This window comes from Diabrotica virgifera, chromosome 5 (genome assembly GCF_917563875.1).
Source record: "Diabrotica virgifera virgifera chromosome 5, PGI_DIABVI_V3a".
In the NCBI taxonomy this organism is placed as follows: domain Eukaryota; kingdom Metazoa; phylum Arthropoda; class Insecta; order Coleoptera; family Chrysomelidae; genus Diabrotica; species Diabrotica virgifera.
Genome location: NC_065447.1, coordinates 241,283,813 through 241,309,966, shown reverse-complemented (window position 1 = coordinate 241,309,966; position 26,154 = coordinate 241,283,813).

Genomic DNA, 26,154 nt, shown 5'->3' with positions numbered 1-26,154 from the left:
TTAAACCATCTAACGAGGATCGGTTAAAATCGTGGTTAACTTAAACGAGTTTAAGGTCTAACCTAGTACTGAAAAACTGATTAAACATTAATATTTCGGTGACCAAAAAATAAATAGGTTAACCCAGCACTGAGAAACCGGCCCTAAGGCAGATACAACAGCTTTGAGACGATTCGTAGTCACTTAACACATTGCATACTTTACTGTCAATCGTTATAAGAATAATTTGTTACGTGATCGAGATGGTAACACCTTGGACTTCTATAAAGTCGCGTTTACATGATGACAATTGGCGAGACAATTGTCAGAAGACAATTGACTGGCATGAAATTATTGTCTTCGTCTAAACACTTCAGGCCAATTGCCTTGCCAACTGCCCTCACAATTGTCCCAAAATTCAGTTGTCTCCGGGAATAGACTGAGGACAATGAGCTGCGCCCATTGAGCCCCCCACCACTCGAAATCTCAATTGTCGCGACAATTGGCGCCGTGTGAACGGTGTAGGCCAGTAGTGCTGTCTTGTTTTTGTTGTTTGACACAACAGATGACGAGCAGTCGGCCATGTTTTAGCTGTCTACTGCCATGGCAATAGTTGGCCCCGTATAAACATCTTCTCGTTCAACTGGACTGGCCTCCGACAATCCGCAACCACGTAATGACAATTGTCTCGCCAATTGTCATCGTGTAAACGCGACTTATGAGTTGGAACCAATTTTTGAATTTAATTTTCAATCACTCTTTATTCGTCTTGTATTAATGCTTCACTTTCTTTCTTATAAATAAATTTTGTATTCTACCGAATTTTGGTGATGTTGGCCGAGAATTTTGCTATGGTCTCTTTTTGATTGTTCACAAGTGATATTGAAACCAATGATATTACAAATATATACCTACTCATCAAATTTGTTATCTCTGGATCCTCAGATGGTTGATTATACAAGCTATGTCCTGAGGAACCATTATTATTCTCAGTTCATCGCTATATATTGAAACCTGTTTCTGTAGCCTCTTGTTCCATATTCTTTTATGGAACTGTAAACTTCGATAGGACTGTAAAATAGTTTGTTACGAAAAAAGACTAAGGTTCTTGAGGTGTGTATGGTCAATCTTTCATTTCAACATCTAATTTTTTTGTTTTCTTTTAAGATAAGCATATTTTGATAAGGCGAATGATACTTCTTTCAACAACATAGCCGTATCATGATTGCCTGGAAAGAACGTAACCAAATACCATGGTCGTATTACACAAATAGTATATTGACGATGAAATTGCTTTATATTAATATAAATAATAAAATACTTGAAAAAATTTTAGTCTCCAATGTTGTATTTTTTCAAAAATTATTTATAGGCAATTATTCTCTTAATTTTTTTGCTTTTCACTTGGGATCTCCCTATAGTATAGAGAAATAAATTCAGAAACTGACGAAAAGGGAAAGTGAAAGCGTAAACTGACTCGCAATTTAACAGTTTGATGTTAAAGTAATCTGAATGTACAATAAAAAACGGTTTATGGAAACTGACGTTTACCCGAGAGCATACAAGAAATAAATGAAAATAGAGATGTTTTATTTCGGATAATATTTCTTATCGAAATCAAAGCGGTCGTTTAAGAATGTGCCAAAAGCAAATCAGTAAAATATTGGAAAGGCTTCGAAGTTTTTGAAAAAATTAAAACGCTTGTGCAAACAATATATTTATTTTATAGTAAAAGGAGACTTCTTTTCAATAGCGAATTAATTGAACCGCAAATCGAAACTTAAGGTAAGCTATTGGAAGGGTTGACATGGAGGGAATATGACATGTCGACAGTGCTTATCTTAGTGGCCTAATTTGTAAGTCGTCCCCTTCTTCTTCTTTATCTTCTTCTTCTTCTTCTTATTCTTCTTCTTCTTCAGCCTTCAGTAATCGAACTTTGGACATAGGCCCCCCCAATTCAATCCAGTGTTGTCTATTTTGCGCCACCTGCTTCCAGTTGAGTCCTCCAAACTTCTTTATGTCATCAGCCCATCTCATTTGTGGACTTCCTGTGCTTGTTCTTCCTAACCACGGTCTCCATTGTTGTATTTCGTGCTTCCATCTTTTATCCTTTAGTCGGGCATTGTGTCCTGCGAAGCTCCATTTTAATTTGGCAGGATTAATCCATTTATTTGTTTTTTTGTCTATGAGCCTCACTTCGAGCATTGATCTTTCGATCGCTCTCTGTGCCTTTACTATTTTATTCATATTGTCCTTGGTGAGTGTCCAAGCCGTCCCCTACGGGCGATAAATTCAGTTTTTTTCATATATTTTCTTACCTTAGTAATGAAATCCACCTTTTCTTTTCAAACAGATCCTTTGGGGACACAAATAATCTATATATCCCTCTTTCACTACAGTGTTTACAATCCAGGCAAAGCACATTACCATTTTTATTATACGAAATACAATGGTTCACAATAGTTCCTAACCTTTGCTTGGTGAATATCACTAAAAAACTATATTCCATAAAAATTTAAGATCGATGGTAAGACACTATGGGACAAAGCTAGAAGGACAGATAAACGATGAAGATGCAAGGTGGAGGACATTAATAACTGGGTAAGAAACAGAAGAGTAGAATGGAATGACCACATAAGCCAAATGACAACAAATAGAGTATAGGGGAGTGCATATAGATTTTCACTTCGGAAAAAATCAAACAAGATAGAACTTTTTGTAATTTCATTGAGAAATGTTCAATAAACAACATATCAAAAAGTTCTACTCGAGAAGTGGGTGCTTCATTTTTTATTAAACAAATGAACTACGAAATTTAATGTTTTTTTGAAATAACTCCGAAAATATAAATTTTAGAAAAAAACCGACTTGACCATTGAAAAATTCAGAAAATTATACAAAAAAACCTTATATAAAGAATTTTCTAAAATTAAATCTGTACCTTCTCTCATTTTTTAATTGTAACGCTAAAGTCACCCTTCTCACAAACATTGGCCAACTGTAAACTAACGTACCGCGAAGTGCATGGTTGAGTTATTTTAATGTAATTCTTGAACTAATGGATCAAATGAAATTTTACAAATTGAACATGAAAGAAAACTAATTAAGCTATCTTGTGGTTATAATGGAAAGAAATAAAATTTATGGGCATAACTACGATGTGGGCGGAAAGTGAGCCTTACATGAATTTTGTTTAAAAATGATTTAAAAATGTGTAACTAATACAGTTTTTCTTATAAAACTCTCAGTTTTGCACAATTCACCTTTCAAGCATCTTGTTAAATGATGTTTTATTCAAAAAAAAATCTCAAAAATTTAGTTCAAATGATATGACGTCTCAAAAAATGTAATTTTTGAAATCTTCGTAGTTTTATAGAATTACCACCACTTTAAGACGGTATTACTCAAGTTTGAACAGATCTATTACAGTTTTATGCTTTTTTAAAGCTTAGGATGTAGTCTCTAAAATGCACTAAATTATTTTACTTTAGAAATGAAATAAACTATTTCTTTTTAAGAAAATTAAGAAAGATAACAAAAATGTAATACAAAAACCGAAAATTACCAGCTAAAAAATGTTTGTACAAAGTGATCAAAACTTTTTTCTGTAAAACTTACCTAAAATACATTTAATAATAAGCTTCAACAATAATAAATGTTCAGCAAAAAAAAATTTTTTAGCTCTTATACAGTATGTCTGCGTAACTTGGAACCTATTGATAACTTTTTTATTATCAGTTTTACGAAAAAAAGTTATTCTTTATAAAATACTCTGCATCGTATATAATCTAAGATGCAATCATAAAATATCAAATTGAATTAATGTTATACGAGGTATGTCAAAAAATATGAATTTCACTCAAGAGCAAAGTACCATTACATTTCACAATATCGAAAATTGTTATTGAGAAAAGTTGTTTGGAATTAAAAAATTTGTTTTAGTGTTCAATTACATCCTTCTAAGTAAAATATTGTGAATAATAAAGGCACTTAACTCTTAAGAAAAATTCATATTTTTACATACCTCGTATAAAATTAAAAAAGTTTGATGTCTGATGGTTGTATCTTAGATTTTAGACCAGAGACAGTATTTTATGAAAAATAACTTTTTTTCGTAAAAGTGATAATAAAATAGGTATCATAATTATCGTAATAAAATGCTAAGTATCCGTAATTTGAGAAAAAATTTAAATCTTTTTCTCGATTAGAATGATGTAATTGTATATTTAGACATAGTTTCTAATTTCAAACAACTTTTCCTAATAGCATTTTTTGATATGCTGGAATATAAAGGTATTTTACTCTTTAACGAAATTCATATTTTTGACATAACTCGTATAAAATTGATAAAATTTGATATCTGATGGTTGAGTTTTAGATTTTTGACTATTCAGAGCATTTCATTAAGAATAACTTTTTTTCGTAAAATTGATAATAAAAAGTTTTCCATGTGGTTCCTAGCTACGCAAACACACTGTATAAGACCTTCTGTATAAGAATTTTCAAATTGAAATGCCATATTCGGATTCAGCATAATCAAAAACAAAATAGAAACATATTTGATCAAAGTAAAATATTGAATTTATCGATAATTTTACAATTATTTATACAAAACAATTGTTATTGTTTAAACAATTAATAAACAATTAGCGGCCAAATCTGCGAGTAGAACTTTTTACTTTAACATGTATATAAACTAAAAAAAAATTTTAGAAAAATATAAGCTTATTTGAATTTTTCCGAAACAATGCATATTTTCGTTCTAATTGCACTCCCCTAGTAGTAAGGACGGTGAGGGACGGTTCCTCAATAAAAAGGCGATCAGTGGGAAGACCACGAAAAATATGGAGCGACACTTACTGGAGGTACACTGAAAAGGCAGACATGTCTATACAAAAAGAAGAAGAAAAAGAAGAAGATATGTTTTTAAATTAAAAAGTTGTATTTTGAAAACGACTTTCGAGATAGAAGCCGAAACGTTTAAATAAATAAAATCCACAGGGAAAAAATTTCCTGTAGCTGGCTGTATACTATTAATTACAAAAATTTAAGAAAAATCTTCTGTGTAAAAGGTATATTTATTTGAAAACCCCAATAAAGGGCTACATTAAAAAAGAGAACGTTTTCGCTCTAAAGAGAGCATCATCAGTGTTCTTTGCAAGCTCTACATGCTAAGCCACCAAAAATACATTAATAAAATCATTTTTTTGGTAAAATTGTGGCTTGTGGCTGAATAAACATCCTGGCGATGGATGAAATTTAGAGAGATTCCTCAAAGCATTATATTTCACGAAGCATGTGGGTGGTTGAGTCGATTTCTCTGTCTTCACAAAGAGAAAGGTGAAAACCAAAAGAGTTGGCTTTCACCTTGGCAGAGAGTTAACTCTGTTGACTTTCACCTTTCTCTTTGTGAAGACAGAGAAATCGACTCAACCACCCACATGCTTCGTGGAATAGTCATATAATGCTTTGAGGTATCTCTATAAATTTCATCCATCGCCAGGATTTACTATACAACATGTCAATGTAAGGGTTTTACCCCATGCATTTTTGGTGGCTTAGCATGTAGAGCTTGCAAAGAACACTGATGATGTTCTCTTTAGAGCGAAAACGTTCTCTTTTTTGAAGATATTCTTCTTTAGGCGCGATTCGATTGAGGGTAAAATTGTACATAAATCTGCGCGCCTGCGCACACAGACAGTATATAGTTCCTTGCTAATCTTTCAAGATAGGTGTTTATGTATCTGTATGCGTGCAAATAAGTCATTAAAAGAATATATTAGTATTTTTAGTAAATGTATTATTTATTATAATTCTTGTGTTTTTGGATTTGTGTTTCTCTGTAGTAAAATAATAAAATATTTACACTATTTGTCGCCGTGTTGTGTAATTATATCCGAAACTTACATGTTAATTAGAAGGACCTCGCTGGTGTAGTTGCTAGGGCGTTAGCTCCGAGATTGGAATGACGCGGGTTCAAATCCTGGGCGATTCATATTTTTTTTTATTTTTGGTTGTTTTAATAAAAATTTTTTAAAGTGGTAGATAAGAAAGTTAGTTTAATTTTTAAATAAAATACAAATAACCTGTTAAGTATATTTACTTCGTTGAAATTACCTATATAATAGAAGAATATCTTCTTACGTGCGTACAAAGTACACACACATTCTTTTTTAATGTAGTCCTTTATTGGGGTTTTCAAATAAACATACCTTTTACACAGAAGATTTTTTTCTTCAATTTTTTAAATAAATACTTTTTTAATTATCGTCTGTTTCTAACAGGATTTTGGATAAACGTAAAGGATTTGCCTCGCTAAACAGAATTAACTAAAATTTTTCAGTAAACTGTTATTTTCAGCTTTCACTCTATTGTAATTAAAAACCAGTGGTCCAGAAAGGCAGTAATTCCATTCATGGTGTTAAATGAATTTAAACGTTCGTTCAAGTAGAAACGGATTCCAGATGGATATTTAAAATTAAATTAAATTTCCTTTCCGTGCATACAAAAAAAACATAATTACTAAAATTGTTAATGTCTTTTTTCGTATTCAAGGTTCGTTGATGGTATTTGAATTTTTTTTTGGTTGAGGCATGTTTTTGTACATATCGATACAAGTATTAGTCCATTCTTTCACGGTTTTTGCTCTAAATTTTAAAGAACCGCTTGGATTGACATGAAATTTGGCATGCATATAGCTTACATGTCAAAGAAAAAAAGTGATATTGTGCCGATGTGTGCTTTTACCCTGGGGGTGACTTTCACCCCCTCTTGGGGGGTAAAATATATGTCCAAAATAAGTCCGGAAATGAACTGACTAATTTTAAGTAACTTTTGTTCTATAGAGCTTTTTCGCCAAGTCAACACTTCGAGTTAATTGCGAGTGAATATGTTCATTTTTCAACCAAATAACCACATTTTTAGACGGCTTTTCGCAAATAACTCAAAACGTTAGTATTTTGTCGAAAAAACGTTCTTAGCAAAAATATAGCCTATAAAAAAGTAAAAAAATGGTGTACGCGTTAGGTCTCTGGATCTCGTAGAACCAGAGTTATAGCCAATGAAAAATAGATTCATATTCACCAAATTTCAAATAGAATATTTCGACGTGAAATATCCAAAAAATTAAGCACTTTTTATGGAAAACCCATTATAACTCTTTAAAGTGTTAAAAAAATCTTTATTTCTGTTTTTACCAAAAGTTTCTAGCATTAAATTTAAGCAAGTTACGCTCAAAATAAAGTTGGTCCCTTTTGTTTTTGCAAAAAAAAAATCGGGAAGACCAACCCCTAATTAGCAACTTAAATGAAATTAATCGTTACCGCTCCACAAATTATTTTACTTATGTTGTGTTTATATGATCTGTAAGTTTCATTGATTCAAAGTGCTTATTTTTGAAAAAATTTGGTTTCAAAATAAAATTTTTAAAAATTTAAATTTTGAAAAATATGCTTTTTTTCAAAATAACTTAAAAATTGTTAGAGATACTAAAAGTGTCGAAAAACAAAAAAAGTCAAATTTGATTTTCTGAATATCACGTATTTTTTTGTTTTTCTGTTAAAAAAAAATTGATTAAGATTTGGTGTTTCTAAATTTGCATACATTCGTGATCAGTGACTCGTTCAACCCCTTTTAACTACAGCCCTTTCAATAATAAGGACTTTGGACCGATGAAACTTACAGATCATATAAACAATATATACACGAGTCAAGAAACTTGTGAAGTCGTAACGATTAAGTTCATTTAAGATACTAATTAGGGGGTGATTTTCTCGATTTTTTTACCAAAACCAAAAGAGACTAACTTTATTTTGAGCGTAGCTTGTTTAATTTTGATGCTAGAAATTTTTTTTATAAAACAAAAATGAAGCTTTTTTAAACACTTGAAATAAGTTGTAATGAGTTTCTCCGAAATGTGTTTCATTTTTGGTTATTTCACGTTAAAGTATTCCATTTGGAATTTGACGAATATGAACCTATTTTTCATTACTCTTCATAACTCTGCTTCTACTAGGTGTAGAGACGTGATGTATACACCATTTTTTTTTTAAAAGTTACGGGCTATATTTTTGCTAAAAATGTTCTTTCGACAAAATACTTACTATTTGAGTTATTTGCGAAAAACCGTCTAAAAGCGTGGTTATTTTGTGGAAAAAATGAACATATTCACTGCCAAATAACTCGAAAAGTATTGCCTTAATGAAAAAACTCTATAGGACAAAAGTTACTTAAAATTAGCCAGTTTATCCATTTCCTGACTTTCTTTGGACGAATATTTTTTCACCCCCAATAGGGGGTGAAAATCACGCCCAGGGCAAAAGCACATATCGGCACAATATCATTTTTTTTCTTTGACTTGTTAGCTATGTGTATGCCAAATATCCTGTCAATCCAAGCGGTTCTTTAAAATTTAGAGGTTTTGCAATATTTTACCGTTAAAGAACGGACTATATTAATCTAAATAATACAGCGTACGAAAAGTAGTCCAGTCAATGAATGTAAAGGTAAAGACTGCGCCTTTCTGAGCCTGCACCAAAATTTGGTTATATGTTCTACATAATTATTCTCTACTTCAAAGTTTCTCTCTCTTCAATCCTGACCCTCCGGAGGGAGTGTAGTGGTCGACGTGATATGTCGTGTAGTGTCCATCTCCATAGGACTCTGTTTCTGGTCGGTTCTTTTAACTCATGCATAGGTCTTTTGCATATTCCTGTAATTTGATCAATCCATTTTGTTGGGATCTTCCTCGTGATTTTCGGCCTTCCACCTGTCCTTGTATAATGAGTCTTTCCATGTTTTCTGCGTTTGCTCTCATAACATGTCCAAAGTATTTTAATTGTTGGAGATGGAATTTACTGAAGCGTTGTTGGCTAACTTTTAGCTTTCTTAAAATTGAATTATTTGTCCTACGATCCCAGGAATAATAATAAAAAAGAATGTGTGTGTACTTTGTACGCACGTAAGAAGTTATACTTCTATTATATGATCATATGATTATAAAAGAAATTAATATACTTTTTATTTATATTTTATTTAAATATTGAACTAATTTATACTTACTACTTCTCAAACATTTTTATTAAAACAGTGCCAAAAATTAAAATAATAAAAGAATAAAACACACACAAACACATTAAAAATGCCACAAATGATTTCTGAACATTAATTGTCTATTTTTTTAATTTTTTAACTAAATACGTATTTTCTGAAAATAAAATTATATAATAAATATACTTACAATCATAAAATGTATAAAAAAAAATTAAAAAATAAAAGTTTCTATTGGGATTCGAACCAACTTACCAGCGCGGCTGGTATTGGCGTTGTATTGGGGTTCACTCGCATTAAACGCTTCGCCACGGAGACAGTGTGTCATTGTGTGCGAAGATCGACTAACTAAACGGATTAAACTTTTGACATTTTTGAATTACATAAATCAAATTACTTTGATTTTGAATTGAAATGATTTAGAATTGAAAAAATACAACAAAACATAGAGTAAGAAAACAGTATATTAGGTGAATATTGATAGAAATTTTGATGGTAATCAAATTATGTAAGTAAAAGTATTACATACTATGTATTTTGGTAGGTTCAAATAGGTAGGTACCTATGATACATTTACAATTATTACGTACCTGTTGCTTTAAAAACTATTTAAAAATCACTACAATTATAAACTTTTTTGTTTCTGTCCTCACAACAATAAAACTAATATATTATACATTTGTTTACCTTCATATTGAACAATTATTTATTATTGACAGATCATTTCAACACCCAATCAGAGCCCGTATAACGACTAATAAAATTCGCAATCACTTGCATCGTGCAAAGTGGTTATGTTCAAATATCATAACAAAATTTGATCAACTATTTTTAAAACACTTACCAGTGTAAGATTCTTTAGCTTTGAATAAGCGAGATCGTAGATCGTCTCGGTTGATTGTTGTTATCCACAATTCTCTACGCCTTCGAGCTAATAGGTTTTTTATCAGTAATTTTGCGGCACTCATACTAGTCACAGTTTGATGGGCTTTCACATTGGCATGCAACAATCATCTCTTCTATGTTAATAAGTTCAAAAATATAATATGAAAACTATTTAAAAAGGCAGTATAACCATTAACTAACATTTTGTTTGTTGTTTCTCTTCCTACAAATTTTAAAACGCAACAACCATACATAACCAAACCACAGTCCCACAGCTGTGCCACAGCTGCCATATTGGATAATTTTTGTCATGTCATTTGAACATCCAATCAGAACAAAGTTGTAATGCGACTGCACCTGGATCAAAGGTTTTAATCCTATTAAAATTCACCCTCATATCGCGCGTAAAGAAATATAACTTCAAAAAAGAAGGAGGGAATAGGCTACATAAAAAGATACATAGACTAATAAAAAGCATTATGAGAAACAGAAATAATGCCAGGAGAGTGGGCCATAGCAAGAATACGCCCAATACACAAAAATGTGACAAAATGAGATGTAAAAGTTCTAGAGCCAATTCTTTGCCAGAAGTAGTTTACAAAATCTTGACACAAATTACAAGGAAAAAATTTGCAGACTATAATTAACTGGACTTAAAAAATCGTCTTTTCTACATTATTTCATAAAACTATTAAATTAATATTGGTTCAATTAGGAAAAATATTAGGGAATATAATATCCCTCTGGCAATTTACAAATCCCTAGAGTACTTAGAGTAGCTATCATAAACGGTGAACTATATCATTCCGAAACTATATTAAATTTGATTGATTAGGGTTTCGGTAAAGTTTGCTATTAATGACATCCCTGTCTAGTTTGAACTTGCCAGTTGTAACTGTATTTAATTAGATTATTTAACGACCTAGGTTTGTAATTAATATGGTTTATGATATGATAGAGTCAAGAAACTGATGCCTTTAACGTCTAAAAGTTTGAAAAATCAATAAAAACATAATATTACAAAAGAAGAATATTACAAAACTATTTTGTAACTGTAGTTTTTCATAAAAAGCTAATACTACGTACTTGGTAAGAAAAGAGAGAAGAAAGAACAAGAAATTTATCAAGTAAAATACTACACATCCCTAATTTTAAACTAATTTACTTATTCCTCTTAACTCCACGCGGAGCATAGGGCGTCAACTGTTTGCCTTCTTTCTGCCCTATCCTACGCAATGATCATTATTTCTGTCTAGGTTATTTCCAATAGCATTAATTTATTTCTCGACACTTCTTTTCTTTCTACGGGTCTAACTGGTCTTCTCTTTTGATGTGGTGTGTATTCTAGGGCTTGTCTCGCTATGTATGTGTCAGGTCTCCTTAGTATGTGCCCCATCCAACTCCATTTCCTTTTGCATATTTCCCTAATTTTAAAACATAGACGTAATTTCTTTACGGATGGGTATTTTTAGAGTTATCAAATAAAAATCTAATTTATGTGTTACGTTAATAGTTGTTACTGCTGTCACATTTTAATACTAATGAGTAAGTAGGGTCACTGTTTAAAAAATCCTTTGGTAACAATATCATCAAATTCATCAAAAATTTTTGTCCTTCGCGCAGATGAATGACAGTTAACGGCATCCTACGTTTTTACGTACAAATGATTGTATTGTTTTCTACAATTTTTTAATGTGATACAAAGGTAATGAAGACTTTTTGGAACAAGCCAGCTTCTTAGCTCTACCATCTCAATCTAATAACGAAGAGAGATGAGCTAATATAGCTTATCTATACCTTATTAGTGGTATTAAGTTAAACTGCAACTGAATACAACTAACATATTGCTTATGATCTAACTGACGAAGCATAATATAGAACTACAATGAGTAATAATTGTCAACTATTCATAAAGCAAGATAAATATTATGCGAGACATAAGAGGTGGCACTTGTAGTCGATTATCTGACCTGACAGTAAGAAAGTGATATGTGCAAGTAATTATAACGCTGTGTCTAGGTGCACGCTAACGTGTACGCAAATAAAAAAGTTAGGTACACGTTTAAACGGCATTAAGTCAGTGACGTCACTATTTAGCATGCACTCTGACTGGGTTTTTTGGTACACGCTAATTTGAGGAATTCAATATGCTGTGGTAAGTATCGGTTTTGAGGGTAAGTGTGGTTAGAATTTGTCTAATCACGTTGTGTTTACACTTTAACTTATTTTTTATTTTTTTAGTGTTTTTTTTTTAACTAACTATGGAGTATGGACAATTATTTACTTCTTTTAATGAGTTTACCAACATTCTAAAACAGTATGAAAAAGATAAGAGACAAAAATTCGTGATTAAGGGTAGCAGAAGTATTAAGATAAAACATACAGGGCGATTGATTAGTGCGATAAAGCTCAGTAGATCCGCTATAGTAATAGATAGCAATAAAAGTTAATAACAAAAATTGTAGCAAACTTTAAGCTTTATATTAGAAAATTAGTTAGAATTTTACAGGATGTTCGATAACATAGTAGCAGACCAAACTTATGTTTTCTAAATGGAACAGAATATATTTTATTTTATGTTCGAAATCTTCTTAACTTTCCCATCAAAAAAATATAAAGGTAATCGTAACAAGTTGTAACTCCCTGTATAAATAAACATAAACACAACATCATTGGTTTAAAAACTGGTATAATTAACTTATGTATAAAAAGTATAAACAGTGTTTTTTACATGTCATGTCAACAAAATATTTATTTTGTCTACCTGAATATATACTTTTATATACACATTGATTTATAAGTTTGAAACATCTAAATAGTTCTGCTTCCCTTCCACTAATAACAAATATGTTTCTATCAAACAAACACTAAACATATCAAAATAGCGTGTACCAAAATATACAGTCACTGCGCACGCTAAATAGTGACGTCACTGGCTTGATGAAATTCAATTCGCGTGTACCTAACTTTTTTATCATTTGCGGCAGTAAAGTAACACTTTATTTTACTGAAAGAAGAATTTTACTTTAACTGCCGCGATTAATCGGAGTTAAATGTAAGTGGTCGATGGCAGTAATCGATTATTTATTTGAGTTAACTTACAATTTATTTACTTTAATTATTAAAAATATTGTACAAAATTTACGATATTGTTAATTAAATTGATGTCGAAAAGTGAAATTCTGTAGTATTTTGCAATTATATTTATATAAAATAAATCAACACTTTACCCATTTAGGATTATTCAATATTGATAATTATCGATTAAAAATCGAAAGCGGCCATCATGCAGAAGTCACCTGTCATCACTGTCATGAAATTTTTATTACGTCTAAAATGTAAAAAATTCCTCAATTGTAAATTGTAACTAAGTATTTAAACCAATATCAAATTGCTGGCCATAAAATTTTGTATGCACCACATCAGTAAAGACTCTTTATCGAACTCTTCTCTTATTCGCCTCGCTCACTAGGCTCGCTCCGCTCATAATCTCAGACTCGTTCGATAAAGAGTAACTTTACTGACTTGGTACATAAATAACTATAATTTATAGAATAACGTTATTTGAGGGGATTACTCTGATTCTACGTCTAATTTCTTGTTGTGCTCTTTCAAAAATCCAATAAAATTACCTAATGAAGAAAAACAGTTGAAGCAGATAAATTTTAACAATAGTATGTGCAAAGTAGATTAGCTGTGATGTGTAAATTCGCAAACAATGTAAGAGAATCAAAGAGGAATTGAATCAGCGTTGAGAAGCATGAAGAACAACAAAACACCTAGAGAAGATTATGGTATTGTAAATAAAATGGTAAAACTAGGTGGCAAATGCGTCATAAAAGCCATAATAGAAACTCTTTTTAAAGCCTACTTATTTGAAGGAATTACACCAGAAAAATGGAATAGAGCCGTTATGATAACATTGCACAAATAAGGAGATCTAACAGAAATTGGAAACTATAGCTCCTTATAAGAATAATTAAAATAAACTGGGACCTAAGCTAGATTTTCAACAACCACAAGAGCAAACCGGAGTTATGAGTGTCTTTGGAACGATTATCCAGAAAGTAATAAATTCCTTGATAGAGAAAGTTATAGAATACAAGCCATTGATATTAATATTTGTAGACTTTGAAAAAGCATTTGACTCAGTCCAGCATAGTTCAGTGCAGTATTGATCATAGGTAAACAAGCATTTCCCTTGAAGAAGGTGTTAGGCAATCTCTCCTAAACTATTTATCAATTTATTGCAGAGTGCTGTTAGAAGCAATAACTGGGAAAATATTGGAGTTAACCTTATTATAAAAATTGAATTGTAATCACAATTAGTTATATTAAATTGAATAAAAATTTTTTTCTATTAGTTAAAAGATAAAGTTGTTGGTGTGTACTTATTTATGTGTTCGTAAGCTAACGGGATTAAATTGGGATCTCTTTTTTGAATTCTCATTTAAATATAAATAATACGCGGAGAATCGCTACATTTGCAAGAGACCCAGATTTCAATCAGTAATCCAATATAAATGGAAATATTTTTTGCCTTTTTCGAAAAGTCTGAACTAACCAACAGCCGGTTTTTTTGTTCAATGAGAAATGTATATCTAGAAGGGACTTCTAGACGATTTCTGCCCGAGGAGAATTCCTCTAATGAGTCTAATTTACATTTGTATATCATATTATCCAGAAGTCTGAGAAGTATAATATTTATCTAGTAAATATTGTTTGTTCACGAAATGAGGTTAGTGAACCTTCTAATTGAAGTTATCAGAAGTTAAGTAGCACTTTTATTTCCACGGTTGATAAAATTGTTTTTGTGATAATAAAATTATTCTCTATGTAGTCTTCAGTTTATACACACCCAAGTATAACAAAACGTATTTTGATGTTAACGTCAAACGTCAAGAGATGTAATCAAATCAAAAACAACTAAAAAATTATGGATACTTAAATCTTAGCACTGCAATCAGGGCCCAGAGCACGCCAAATAGAATTCTATTTTGCTGACGTCACAAAATAGAATTTCATAATGGGAGAATCGACGGTTGCTAGGCAACGTGACGTCACTAAAATAGAATTCTATTTGGCGTGCTCCCGCACCACTCAAAAGAAATAACTGAAGACTAAGATTATACGAAACCTTATAAGACTTTCTTAGATTCAAATTAGACCTTAACAGTAATAAATTTGCGACTAACCAGACCAGATGAACTGAGAATCGACAAAACTACATACACATCACTAGATATATCATCACCCTCAATTCCTCAATGGTATCATAACTGGTTATGAACCCAAGCCTTCTTCAAAACATTCCTCTATTCGCCCCTTTCACTGGTCACTTTTCTCCATGCTTTCTATTCCAATAGATTCTAAATCATCTTCTAGTCTAGGTTGTCTTGACACGTAAGTATCGGTAGTATCGGTATTTCTCTCACTCGTTGTCTCATCGGCTCTCTTCCGTCAACAACAGGAGGAGTAATTCAAATTTACCGCGCCGTAATACTTGTTTGTAATTAGTTCAACTGCAGGCAAGTTTACCCAACTGTTATGAAATTTTGACACAAAAAGTTTACAAAAAATAAATTGTAGATCCACGAATTTCTTTAAAAAGCTAAGAGTATAACCCCAATAGTATAACTTTTGGAAAAGACGCATATATCAAAAATTTACGAAATGTCGAACATGTTAGAAACGATACATCATACGTTATTTGCCATTATCGATCTATGGCCAATATTCGCAAAAACAGCAATTTTTATTTTAAAATTCAACCTTTTAGGGCTGACAAGGATATTGTTGATGCTGTTTCATTATGTCTTCATAATACGGAAACAAGTACCGTCCCTTGACAAAAGCGGAAAAAAATAATTTCGAAAAAAACGTAGGTGTACACAAAAGGTATCATTTTATTACCCCAAACCATCCTGAATTTTCTCGGTCACGTAACACGAAACTGATTAAACAACAATATCGTTCCGTGTGGTCGAGGTAGTGTGCACTGACCCATTTTAAATTGCTGACTAAAAACGGTCTCCCTAATTTATAATTTCCGAAGGCGGTGTATTCCTTCCAACCAGACGAAAACGCAAAATATGAACACCATCAACATCAAATAGGGTTTAGTCCGGTAACATTGCGTTGTATTAAGAGTTCAGAATCTCAAGAGAAGTTTTTTGTTAAATAATGTAAAAAAAGAATGTGTGTGTACTTTGTAAGCACGTAAGAAGTTATACTTCTATTGCGAGTATATGATTTAAAAAAAATTAATATACTGTAAACAGTTTATTTATATTTTATTTAAATATTAAACTAATTTTAATACTTACTACTTCTCCAAAACTTTTATTGAAACAGTGCCAAAAATTAAAATAATAAAATATTAAAACACACATAAACAAACACATTGAAAAATGCCACAAATGATTACTGAACAATGTAGGAAAAATTTTTAACTAAATACGTATTTTCTGAAAAAAAAATTATATAATAAACAAACTTACAATCATAAAATGTAGAAAAAAAAATAAAAAAAAAAGTTTCCATTAGGGTTTGAACCCGCTTATCAGCGCAGTTAGTATTGAAATTTATTCACCTTTAACTTTTACCCACGGAGATCATGTGTCATCATGTGCGAAGATCAACTAACTAAACGGATTAAACTTTTGACGGTTCTGAATTTAACCAAATTATTTTGATTTTGAATTGAAATTATTTAGAATTGAAAGAAATATTAAAATACAACAAAATATAGAGTAAGAAAACAATATATTAGGTGAATATTGATAGAAATTTTGATGGTAATCAAATTATGTAAATCAAAGCATTACATAGTATTTTGGTAGGTTCTTTTTAAATTTTCCAAATAGGTAGGTACATATTGCGGATTGCCAACCTCCGCTACGGAGGTTGGCAATCATCATAGCTATTTTAATTTTTGAGGCAGTAGCTCTAAATAGTTGTTTTGAGCTGCATCCAAACCATTCTCTCAGGTTCTTCAGCCATGAAATTCGTCTTCTGCCGATGCTTCTTCTGCCATCTATCTTTTCCTGCATTATGATGAAAAAGTCACTACAATATTATAAACTTGCTTTTTTCTCTGCCATCACAACAATAAAAACTAATATACCCAACATTAATTTGTTTATCCAAAATCTCCATATTGAACAATTATTGACAGATGATTTAAACACCCAATCAGATCCCGTATAACGTTTGTACCATACTGTCGGTGTGCGCATGCGCCCAGTAAAACAAATTTACCCTCGTGCCTAAAGAAGTATAACTTCAAAAAAACAATTTAGATTAATTCTAAAGGGTTTCCGTTTTTATAAATATTGCTATATCTTTTGTGACAAACTGTACCTTCTACGACAAAGATTTTCGATGCCAAGTTGGTCCGTCGTGTCCTGTTCTAACACATGTGCCATGTGCTAATCACCATAAGTGCCTAATGCTTCTCGCAAAATTAAGAACAATTTTCATCTTAAGTTCGCTAAGCAAGTGTGTGTGGCTCCATGGCGAAGAATGCGACTAAATAGAAAAAAAGAATGGAATAACCACATAATAAGCAGAATTGGAGAAACCCGTCTGGTCAAAATAGCAAGAAATAAATCACTAATCGGCAGAAGAATAATCTACCGACAAGTATTTATTCCATAGAAGTATCAATCTGTCAATAAAAACAGAATTGCTTATAAAGGGGGAGCGTCTTTGAGTTATACAGCTAATCCGGCTTTGAAAATTTGAAAAACAGTGCAGGAGAAAAAATTGGAATTCACCAATATCTCCTGGGTCAAAAACTATTGCAGAAGTAATGGAGAAAATCTGTTAATAAATAATAAATCTGATAACATATATTATGCAGTAAGTTTCCATTTTTCTAGTGTTAAGTCCAGCGTCTTTGGCAGCACGTTTATTCATTTGTAGCCACAATTGAAGTTCTAAATTACACACATGTCGTATCGTATTGGAAAATCTTCAAAATTTGGAGGTGAATGTATAAACCCTAAAGGTTGTGCTCTCATAAATGTTCAGGCAATGTTTTTATTATACCGGTTTATTATACTGTTCTCCGCCTTCCGCTTTCCAGATTCCAGCTTGGTGGGTCGTTCCATTCGCCAGGATGAAGCTTTCATTCCGACATTTCCTTCTGAATGTCACCTAGCCAGCAATGTTTCGGCCTTCGTCTCTACCTTCATTACCTTGGCGTCCATTTTAAAATTTGTTTTAAGAGCCTGGCGTCCTGCAATCTTTCTACATGACCATACCAGGTCAGTTGTTTCCTTTGAATTTCATGTATGATTGTTGACTTGACTTACATTATATTTCTGATTTGGTCATTTTGTATTCTTTCAAACCTTGATTTTCTAGCTGATAATACATGTGCATATGAGCGCGCTAATAACCGGCAAAATAGCTCAAAAGATGGAAAATGTATTAAGTTGTGAGATAAAAAGAAATGAAACTACTGGAGGTGGGATTTTATCGGTATTAACTTAAAATTTACATTACCATTATGGATAGTTTCCACCTTTATACCTTTAAACGTCAGCTAGTTAACTTCGGTCATAATTATTCTAATTCTACATATGACGTTCCTTCAAACTCAGTTTTATCAGGTTGTGTATGTCTTCTTCTTCTTGGGTTTATTGGCCTCTACCTGCATGTGTATTTTGGCCAGCTCATCCTGTCAGAATAATTTCAAATTTTAATATTTAATTATTGCAAAAAAAGTCACAAATGTGGGATTTGAAACAACCTTCGACAATTCTGTAGTGACATGAGTGAATGCGAGACGTCTAAAATCATGGTAGAAATTAAGTTAATTTTAGAATATAAACAATTACTACTAATTAAACTGTTTTTGTTTCGCTTTATGGTCTTCAATTGATTTTTACTTTATGCGAAATAAAAGAAAATGTATTGTCATGTTAACGTCATACGTAGTTATGAGGAAAGCAAAATATTGGAAATTAATGGATAAAATAATAAATAATTTGAACAATATGTCAAAAATTACATATGACTAGATAATTCAAATCTGGGTAAAATAAAAATACAATCTTTTGTATAAACAGGCTGTAATCATCTGGGTTCTTCACTTCAACTAACCGAGGCCACATTACTCAATCTTGTAATGATCTTCTTCTTCTTCTTCTTCTTCTTCCTTTATTGGGCTATATCCCTCGGGATAATTCACCCAGCTTACACCAGGGAAATCTTGTAATGATCGGCAGTTGTCCCTGAGCTAGAAAGGTTTTTGCCTTTGTTGTATTTGTCCCATGACAATTCAAAATTGCCAATTAACTAAATAACGAGAAGAAGAAGTAGAAGCAGATTGTGTAATGGTCGGCAGTTATCCCTGTACGAGAAAAGTTTTTACCTTTGTTGTATTTGTCCGATCAACTCTAAAATGTAGTATAAGGGATTTTTCCTTTATTCCAAGACGATGGACTAGCCAAATACCCAAGACATATATGGAAGAAGAAGACATCCATAACTTATCAAAACCGGTGTCAAAACTAGGTTTGAAAGAACGTCACACGTATAATTATGACCGAAGTTAACTAGCTGACGTTTAAAGGTATAAAGGTGGAAACTATCCATAATGTTAATGTAAATTGTAAGTTAATACCGATAAAATCCCACCTCCACTAGTTGCATTCCTTTTTATCTCACAACTTAATACATTTTCCATCTTTTGAGCTATTTTGCCGGTTATTAGCGCGCTCATCACTGTATACCTCGGAGAAACAATGACTGCAGATAACGATATCACGGAAGATATTAAAGGGAGAATTCAGGCAGCAAACAGATGTACAATACTATTGTACAGTCTCCACAATACTATTAAATCAAAGACCCTAATACTAGCATCAAAGATAAGAATATATTTATAAAACAGTGATTAGACCGGTGCTCATGTATGGGTGTGAGACGTGGACTCTGACCAAAGCAATTGAAAGAAAACTTAGATGTTTTGAAAGAAAAATCCTCAGAATAATCTTTGGATATTATCACGATCCTAATAGCAAAAAACACCGAATGAGAACAAATGCTCCCAGATAGCAGAAGTACGTTTTATGGACATTCAATGGACGTACATCTGTGTACATTGGAACGTCAAATGGACGTCCCGCTAAGGTACAATGGACATCCGATGGACGTCCAACGAACGTCCAGAGTTCATACAATTGAACGTCCATAGAACGTCCGCAACAAACGTATAGTGTACGTTGTTGGAACTTTCAGTGTACGCCTTATGTACATTCAATGTACGTCTGATGTACATTCAATGTACGTCTTATGGACATTTTTAGCCCACTTTTCACAAACCAATCTAGTATCTATAATTTTGTGAATGCATAGCAAAAAGCTTTTATAGGTAATAGTTCCTTTAATACTAAAACCTATACATTCAAATATTACTTTATTCATTAATTCAAATATTATTATTAGGTACAGCTGGTTGCTAAAACACTGATACGACTCTTAGTAAGATTTGATCATGTTGAGCAGTGTATTTGATTGATCTGACATTATATTATATTTATTATGACAGACAAATAATAAAATAAACAAACAAACAACAAACTACTAATTACGTATGTTGATTCATAAATTGTAATAATTATTAAAGTCTAAATTTTGATATTATTTTGAATTCCTGAATTTTATATAAGAGTATATAAACGATAGTTTCTACATAAAAGTGGGTTGTTGTTATTATTTTTATGTTTTAAGGAATAAAACAAACGACTGAACCCAACAATATATTAAATTTTAAGATTTGGCAGTGACAGTGACAGTATGTAAATAATAAGTATTTATCCTTCAAAATACACTGCTCAATTTTCTACAAAATACGCTTTAAGAGTCGTATCAGTACTTTATTATAGGAACTTCATTAATGCACAACTGAACTTCCACGATAAACAGCAAACACAAAGGTAAATCACAGGATGTACTATAATATTGTATGTAATAATTTAATTTCAGAGATTCAGTTAATGGCGGCGTATGAAGCAACAACATGTACACTTCGCGTCATATAAAACTGGTACACTTTTTTTCCCTATGTAAATCTGTGTTCAGACTGACAATTATTGTTCGTGAATCACTTCGTTGTTGCCATCACAGATAACGGAATTGCACTAAATCTAAATACAAAAAATAACGTTTAAAATTTATATTTTGAATTGTAATACATATATTTAAATTACACACTTGTTCTCTGTAAAAGTTATTTATTTTGTATTAATTTCACATTAAATTTTTTAATTTTTCCAGTGTGTTTTATTTATTCTACACAACTTATTGCAGTTTTGTCCTACAATTTACGAGAAACCAATCACACCTCTCGATTTGACATTAAACATAATAATTTAAAGACACGTCAAGATTTATTATCTATCATTATTTTTGAATTAAAATATTTTCATAAATTATAATAAAACACGAATCAATGTATGGATACTTAATTGAGATGACGGAAAATTACAATTGTTTTAGCTTTTAGTATATTAAAAAATGCGGTCTGTCGCACAGCCCGGTTTTTACCTAGTTTTATATAATATTTTCGTTGAACTGGCAACGTTGCCCTAGAAATTAGAATGACACTTGTGACAAGATCAACTTACACAACTTGAAAAACACGATTTTCGGTTTTTGTACCAGTTTTTTTTTTGACAGAGTTGTACCAGTTTTTTTTGACGCGAAGTGTACATAGACATAGAAAAATTATTTAGTTTAGGAGCATGAAAAATGAAGATGAAGTCATTGAATACGCCGCGCCGGGCCAGTTGGTAATAGTAACTAAAAAGACATTCCATGGCCAAAAGTGAGGCGACAAACTACCCCAGATAATTGAAATAACATTCGAGAATAATATTTCAATCAACAATGATAGCTATCGCTTACCCTAGACTAGCTCAATCTCCCAAGTTGTAAGTCCACCTTGTCCTAATCAAAAACATGAACAATGAAATCCAGAATGGAGCAAATAAAACAATAATATGTAACTAATCGGGAATGCAAGGAGGGAAATTTAACAGTTACAAATGCACATTTAAGATTTAAATTGGTATTGTCTAATTCTTAAAAGGTCTATAATTTACCGATATAGCTCTGTTATACTGAAAAAGTTTACGATCATTGTATCATCGTCTAATATTATAGGTTTAATTAAATTAATTTTAGTGGTTCAGTGTGTTTTAATTCATGGAATTTATTGGAAGCTTTTTATATTTTACTAATAATATTGTTTTGATTAAAACCAGAAGCTAATAATTACTCATAATAATAATCGCGTTTTGTGTAAAATCTCCATGGACCACAAATAGATGTCCAATGTAAGTTGAAATCAAACGTCCAATGTACGTCGCGTAATGTACGTACATAGTACGTCCAGTTTTGGTCCATGGACGTTTGGACTTTAAATGTACGTTACATGGACGTCCATCAGACGTTGTGTGCTATATGGGCTGAGGTCAAGCAGATTTATAGGACGAGCGACGTAGTCCAAGAAATTAAATCTCAGCGTCTAAGCCATGTCCGTAGACTCCCTAATAACCGGCTTGCTAAACTGATCTGGGAGGAAACCCCACAGCAAAAAGGCCCTTTTTTATAGGACGCCCACTAATGCGAGCCAGCATATGCGAGGGCACAGCCAGCCAAGAGCCACCCCGGGTTGTAGTGCTACCAGAAGAAGATGTACAATGGCCCAGTTTTACTCATTACAGTACTAAAATGACCGTACTAATAATCGCCACCTCTTGCAGCGTTAACGGATTTAATCATTAAGTTCAGAAACTGCATGTAAAATAAACAAAATTATACATAATATGGAAAATCCGTTTCTAGTTTGTTATTTATTTTGAAAATGTACCGAAAAGAAATGTTACCTAAGTGCAAACATAAATAGAGCTCCCAAGGCTAAATATAATGAGCTCATTAAAATTACTCTCTAATAAACAGCTGGATATTATCCAGAAATCCTTCATGTTTCTGTTTTTTTGGTATTTATTATATAGTTCATAGATGCAGTAATACTATAATATATGTAGAGCTGGAGAAAAATAAGTGAAGCTGATTTTTTACAGTTTAGAGCGCGTGTTGTCCCCTAGATGGACACACTAATAATGGGGTAAATATGTAAATATTATTTGAAATTAAGGCTTGCTAAATAATTATATGGAATTTTGCAAGAGCGGTTTTAAGTAAGATAGTCTCATGGTCAAAGAATAATAATTTTCACCGATACGAGTGTATTTTTAACTCATAATTAGATAAGACAGAGTTTTTGTAATATATACCTATAAACAGACAACCATAAACATGGTTGGATTATGCAATGTATTTGGTTGTACTATAAGAAACTACAAGACAGCACATGTATTTTGGTGAGACTCAAAGCCTTTAATTTATATTCTGTGTACAATCTTCAACATTAATCTTATATACACCAATAAAACACTGAAAACTTTTTTCAATACTTCTACACAATTTATTACAAATTATTGTCACTACAGCAGTTTCGGCAAAGTCCCTTTCTCAAGTGATACATTTTTTGTATGCGTCTCCACTTTATACTGTTAAACTAAATAAGTTGTTTAGGTGGGAGCTATTTGTTTCAAGTTTGCCATTCAGAATTACATCAGTATACTTTAATTTAGTAGTCTCCACAGATTCTAATAAAGATAGTTTAAGGCCTTTATTTTGAATATGGATATTTAAAAGTGGTCATTAAAAGAATGATTATAATCTAGAGATGCGTACGTAGAATCTGTTTTTTCTATTATTGAAAGCCCTTTTGTGTTCTACTATCCGTTTGTTAAAGGTTCTACCAGTTTGACCGAAGTAAGTTTTTGTATAGTCATCACATATACGTTTGTATATCCCACTGCGTAAATGCTTTTTCTTTTGGCACTTGTTGATACTATATTTTCCTAAGTTTTTGTTTGTTTTGTCAAATAAAGTCTTATACAATAATTGTTTGTAGGGTTTCTAATTTACGAGTTACGAGTCACTTTTTTCAAGATGGTGGAATGGACGAAAAATTTATCATTGCTGTCAACTAGAATGTTACACATTTTAGTCGCCTTCCTCTTGGTTTTCCGTGTCTAACCAGGTCAAACCTTCTGAGGGTTTAAAACTACAAACTATGGTTGAAGAACTTGCGAGATCGCTATGGGGTTAATACAAGCATGCTATTTAGGGTGGCAGTGAATAAAATTAAGATAGCTATGGTGGTAACAAACGTTCTGAAAGGACATGGTACACGAAGAAAAAGAAGATATGTGCTTTAATAATAAATACTCTCAATTTAATAAATAATCTTCACTTGAAAAATAAGAAATAAATGGATTTATGGATGCACAATCAAATAATCCACGAAGTGAGGACGTGCGAAGCAGGACAAAGGTAGAAGATGTAATTGTAAGAATTGCGCAAATGAAATGGAACTGTGTAGGACACGTGGCACGACAAAACATCGAAAGGTGGACGAGAAATATTGTATATTAAAGACTACGCGAGCAGAGTCGTGGTAGAAGATGACCACAAAAACGATGGCTAGACGACATCAAAGCAAAAATGGGAAGAAACTGGCACCAAATAGCACAAAACACAAAAGAATGGAGAACTCATGGGGAGGCCTTTGTCCAGCAGTGGATGCAAACAGGCTGAAGAAGAAGAAGAATCAAATAATGACTTGTAGCTGACTTCCTCACTCCAAACATAAACCAGAAATAAATAACCATGGAAAATAACATCCTCGTTATGGGAAATCCCCCTAAGCCCCAAAATAGATAACAAGCCCAATAAAATTAAAATTTAAAACATTGCCACATTTTATTGACTGAAAATAAACAGCAATGGCTTTTTCTTCTCAATCCAGCTCAAATCAATTTTCTTAAATTAATTATCTTATTAATAGGTCTGGATCCCGCGTATGAAAAAAATGTTGATTAATAGCAAGCTGAAAATTTGTTAATAGATTAAGGGTGTCTAGTCGGATAAACGTTGATATATGGGAACACTGGAACAGGGGAAGTTTTAATTGCGGAACAGGTTAAAAAGTTGGAACGGTCAGACCACAAAAACGGCACATGTATTTTGTCCGACAGAACAGACTTAAACTCTTCGAACAGAGATTAAACTATCATGCAAAAATCAGACTGCTATTTATCACCAAATGGGCGTTTTAATGAGTGGAACATGTAGAATATGTCAAATGACAGAAATTATGACAGGTGATAAATAGCAGTCTGATTTTTGCAAGACAGTTTAATCTCTCTTCGGAGAGTTTATGTCTGTTCTGTCGGACAAAATAAACTAGCCGTTTTCGTGGTGTGGCCGTTCCAAATTTTTAACCTGTTCCACAATTAAAACTGCCCCTGTTCCAGTGTTCCCATATATCAAAGTTTATCCGACTAGACACCATTAAGCTATTAACAAATTTTCAGCTTGCTATCAATCAACTTTTTTTTCATACGCGGGATCCAGACCTATAAGTTATTATAAAAAACTCCAAAACCAAAGCCAACCAAACAAATTTAATAGAAAATCAAAGATACGCTTATTTTCGCCAAGAGGAATTGCCATATAGTTGGTCAAACCTAATTTATTTTCGGTTTACAAAATTCCAATTCTCTTTAAATGTTAAAGAAATTTCTGCTCCCATGTATGTAAACCACCTATTCTATTTAAGGTAGACAGTAACGAAAGTTGATATTTGACGTAGAAAAGTAATAAATCCAATCTTTTCCGTCGAGCGTGTAAATGGCAAACAATATAGAATCGATTTTGAAGCTTCCATCATAAGAGACCGTGTTTACATTTCGCATATTACCTCAGCGTATATCGTTATTCGTGAACTCCACAATTCGCTCTCGTGGTAGAAATCATGGACAGGGTTTATCAGGAAATCAGAAGCGGACAATGGAGTATTGGCAGGTTTTCGTTTTTTAAAGATATACAGACTGTTTATGTTTAAATTAGATATACACCCTTTAAAGGGAACACAGCGCCCTAGACTTAAACATTAGCAATCGTTACTTGCATAAATTATTCATTAATTTAAATACCTACTATGATTATTTTTTCACTAACCATATATCCAATCGTTACAATAATTATTTATATACCTACTACGTGGAAACAAAAGCCCGAATATATTATAAGTCAGTTATTATGCCAGAAAACATAAAAAAATTTGGAGACCAACGAGATGAAGATCTTAAG